The 5006-nt window shown below is 38.7% G+C and overlaps 1 protein-coding gene across 1 annotated transcript in view; it reads left to right on the top strand.

The window, feature by feature from the left end:
- The first annotated feature begins 3784 nt into the window (after positions 1 to 3784).
- Positions 3785 to 5006, top strand: part of LOC108674519 (heat shock protein SSA1-like) — a 6641-nt gene continuing 5419 nt past the window's right edge. Inside the window, exon 1 of the mRNA XM_018162480.2 lies at positions 3785 to 3873. The gene's annotated coding sequence lies outside the window, so the exon portion shown is untranslated. The remainder of the gene's footprint in view (positions 3874 to 5006) is intronic.

The raw sequence follows: 5006 nt of genomic DNA, 5'->3' as shown, positions 1-5006 counted from the left end.
GTAAAAAAGTACCATCGATTCCGGCCGATCGGTATATATGAGTCTTAGTTGGCTTGATACCAATATCAATACGCGAAAGACGCGGGGTAAAACCCGGGGTGGCCCCCCTTTTTTACTCTCCAACAGCAACAAGCAACAGCATAGTGAAATGAGGGTGAATGCGCGTTCCGCCGCTGTAGAGCAAACCCAAACGGCAGCAGCGCTACATAACTGCGCCTGGCGGGATCGATACCGAACATCTCGCCGTAGTGTTTTATGTTAGGTCATACAACGATCATTTACGGTAAACTAATTTTCTTGATTCGATTCTGTGTTTATGACATGTATCTTCAGGTAACTCGTTGGCGTAGAGTTTACTTCAATAATTTGAAATTGCTGTACAAATTGTGTTTAATTCGTACTAAGAAGACGTTTCCGTTTACATACATTGATATCGGCCGCTAAAGAAATTTTTAATTAAATAGCTAAACTACGAGCAAAATTTGCGCGGTGGGATAAGGCGAAAATTTTAAACCTTTATTTAGCCTATGAACCTTTAGCTCACGGCACTCTATAAGAGTTCGGAACATAAATGACAAGACGCAACTTACAAACAAAGTAAACAAAAGAAAACGTAGTTATGCAGCATATATATCTTCAATTTTAAATTAAGTCCAATGAAAGTGCGTACGGAACGCTAGCTATCAATCGACGAGCAGTAGGTGCACTGAATATCTTAATTGCGTTCAATTTGTAAAAAAAATTGCCAAAGCCCGCCTATCATGAAGATCAATTGACAAATTGCGCGTGCATGAATGACGAACGACTACGGAGGCTGGTTGCTAACGACGACGACACCAGCACAGCAGCTGAACTGACTTGGCTGTTGGAGCGCAGCAACAGCGCCGCATAACCTGCGGCCTGACACCTTGTGTTCGACCAGAAATTTTTGAAACGAACGTTTACATTAGATGCGAAATTACTCAGTTGTTTTCATAATTCTATATTGCATAATGTAGAATTGAATTCGGGAAACATTACTTTGATGTATAAAAATAACAGCGAAGATAAAGACTAATCAATGTAATTTCGTAGAAAGATTTGACATTGATTGATCCGTCCCTCAGTTCATATAAAACACCACAGGGAACAGCGCCGCATAGCCGAGCCCAACAAAATACAAGTGTGTCGAGCCGAACAAAAGTCGAGTGTGTGCGTTCTTTTGTTTTCCGATAGAGCCTTACTCACATTAAAATCATGAAATTTAATCAAGTAAATGGCTTGAATATCAATATACTATCTACTGCCATTCATACGTAAAGGGTTACAACTTCCAAGTCATTCAGGATGATGAAGCCCCAATATAATAATATAATATAATAATAATAATAGCGGTTTCAGCTTAGTAGGCCGTAGGCCTGTCGCCGATTCTTAACATCGCAGAACATCCACAGCTTGTTGCGGTCTCGAACTCGCAACTTACTGCTACAATTCTGCTATGCTTAACCGCCCGGCCTCCTTGCCGATTCCGACCAGAAACTGGCGCACAGAGCTGGGATCCAACCCGCGCCTCTCTGCGCCAATCCTGGTACTCTGAACTTTAACCACTGGGCCACCAACCCATCACCACTGGGCCACCAACCAGTCACCAGTGGTGATGGGCCACCAACAATAATATAATTAATAATGCTTGCCCTCAAATAGATTTTCCTTCGAAAAACAGTGATTGAATGGGATAAATATTTATTTATTAATCACTCTGTGGCTGCACGTTAATATTTTAAAAAGATGCTTCAATTAGAAGGTAAGAAGAAATAAAAGCCATGATGCAAATTCAAACAACTCTAGCCTTTTATCGCTTTATTATATACTACGAGAGAATTAAATTCGATCACTGTCATATCCGTATCATATTATGCGAATAAATTGAATAATTAAATGATGGGAAATTAATAATAAGTATTTATTTATTTTAATAAGAGCAATTTGTTTCGCTCTAGTAATTTTTTGAAAAACGATATAGTTATGCCACTTATTCCGTAGAATCAACTGTAAAAAATGATTTGAGGGCAAGCTCAAGTATATGTGACTTCAAGGTGAGATGAAAAATTTGCCTTTTAGTAACGATGTAATCGAATAATAAATCAAGTTAGAGCACATAAATCACATACTATTAAAAATATGCAATATATTGATAGTCAAGCTATATAATTTGTACACAACAGTGTACAGAATATACTGTAGGAACGCCGCTTGGTAAGTAAGAACGCACAATCGCACATGCTGCGATGTGCGATTGAAACGACAGCATGATGAAGTCTGGCCCAAAGTTCACTAAGAACTGCCAATCTGCCATCCTCATGGACTAAATTAATTCAAAAGTCATTAAATAACCTGAAAATGCTCGCCGTTTGTGGTTTCATTGAGATAGTTTAGAATCAATCGCTCATTATACTAGGATTTCATTCTGCATTCATTTTTGCCAGGTGTTGTTGGCTGGTCGCCAGTATGAAGCGCTGTTGCCAGTTGAGTTTTATGTTACCCGCTCCGCTTCATGACTGGCAAAATCTTAAATATAAATAAGTTTTGTTTCTGACGACTGAATTGTACGGTGATATTACGGGTGATATTTCACCGTTCAAGGAAAATAAACATCGAAAAAAATAAACAATGTTCATCGTAAAAACTTCCACAGTATGAATGTATAATGCTTAAAATACCAAAGTTGTAACATTTGATTTTAATGCCAACAGACATAACAGTGCATTTATATGGAAAACTCTGAGCCTACAAGATCGGTCGAGTTATGCGTCGCTGTTGTTCAGTGTGGCAGCAAAGCCTGTTCTGGTCTTATCCTATAAATGTCCTGTCACAATGATAGGCTGCATCACATGAAGCGCCGTATCGAATTTCTTATTTTTTTCTTATATATCCACCCATTGTCATTAAATCATCTCGTACAGGTACTGATTATTCTGTGCTCTCCTCTGTTTTAGTTTAGCTATCATCATGCAAACGTTAATTATGTGGTTAGTTATATTTGATATTGACCTTTTGTTTATAGTTTCCAACATATTAACTTCTGCAGCTCAAATTATTTGCCTCCATTTTCATTCTCATGTTTCTAGCTTCTTCAACCTGGTTACATCACCACTACTTCCCGAACCACCACGAGCCTTTCATTCCTCATTGTACGCGGCCATCGAAAGCCATGAAAATATATAGATAGGTTGTATTACCATGTATTAATTCCTACAATGTGCATGCATTCATTGCATTGTAAGGATAAACGAACAAAGAGACTCGTTTCGTGCTGGCCCCTCCCCCTCTCGATCGAACGCGTTTCGTACAGGTACGTTCGACGTGCACTACGTCACTACAATGGGGCTAAATAGAAGAAAATAACATGAAATGACGAGATTCCGATGAATAAAATTTGAAGTAAAATTATATTGTATGTTTATCTGTTAAAGTATTCGTCATATTCATCAGCTGAACTTGCAATATAATATATAGGGACAACTTAAACGACTATGACGTGACACGTGTCGCGTCGCACAGGCTAATTTTTAAATTTAAGAATGTCCTATGCAAACATCACATGCAAATACAATTATTTTAGGAAAGATTGTCCCCCATCGAAAGATTATTCAATATATACAATTGAATAAAACTTGTATTTTAAAACACTATTATGAAACACGATGCAGTTGTGTATGGCGGTACCTGGCAACTCTTCCTCCAAGGCCGTTGCCATCACAGCAAGACTCAGATGCTCGTCAAAAGGCAGTCACAGAGCGGCAGTGTTGCGCCATTAAGATTCTCAGAATTCATTAAATTATAGAAGTTATTCTACTCGTGTGCAAATAATTCTTGATATCTCAATTTTCTTACGTAAGTGACGCTATTACTGATATTTTTTACTTTTATTCGTTAAAAACCGTGATTCGTTTTCGTATGCTTGACAGTTGACTTCTTATCAAGTGCAGGCTTGTCAAGTTACTTAGTACCTAATGAAAATCTGCTGTGCGTGTTAGAATTATATATCGAATTTCTAACGTCTTTAAATTGTTATGACAAGGTGACGTTGAAAATAAAGCTAAAATTTCGTTAACCTTGTTCGCATTAGAAAATTTGTTTAAAATTCATATAATTTATTCACTTGAGCGCACCTCGTTGTTACTCATTATAGAGTGACATTCATTGATATTTAAATTGATCTATCGTCCGCCATATTAGACGTGAGACTTCTATTAATTACTGACATCTATAAACATTTTGGATTACTTGATAATTCATACCTTCCGTATACCGTTATTATTAATATTAACGATTTATTATCATTTTACGAATATTTGTTTTGGTAACACGAATTTGTCATGGAACAATGGTGTATTGTGAATAATTGAGCTTAATCAGACAGTCAGACTTAATAGTGAAAATTCATATAACCGTGTACCCGTACCGTGTTGTGCATTACATCCATACCGTGTTCCGTGTGGTGCATTACATCAATACCGTGTGCCGTGTGGTGCATTACATCAATACCGTGTGCCGTGTGGTGCATTACATCAATACCGTGTGCCGTGTGTGTGCCGTGTAGTGCATTACATCAATACCGTGTGCCGTGTTGTGCATTACATCAATACCGTGTGCCGTGTGGTGCATTACATCAATACCGTGTGGTGCATTTCATCAATACCGTGTGCCGTGTGGTGCATTACATCAATACCGTGTGCTGTGTGGTGCATTTCATCAATACCGTGTGCCGTATCGTGCATTACATCAATACCGTGTGCCGTGTTGTGCATTACATCAATGCCGTGTGGTGCATTACATCAATACCGTGTGGTGCATTACATCAATACCGTGTGCCGTGTGGTGCATTACATCCATACCGTGTGCCGTGTGGTGCATTACATCCATACCGTGTGCCGTGTGGTGCATTACATCAATACCGTGTGCCGTGTGGTGCATTACATCAATACCGTGTGCCGTGTGGTGCATTACATCAATACCGTGTGCCG

The sequence above is a fragment of the Hyalella azteca genome, unplaced genomic scaffold (assembly GCF_000764305.2).
Source record: "Hyalella azteca isolate HAZT.00-mixed unplaced genomic scaffold, Hazt_2.0.2 contig5220, whole genome shotgun sequence".
NCBI lineage: Eukaryota > Metazoa > Arthropoda > Malacostraca > Amphipoda > Hyalellidae > Hyalella > Hyalella azteca.
Note: the sequence above shows the minus strand (reverse complement) of the source record. Positions and strands in the feature narration are given on the sequence as shown.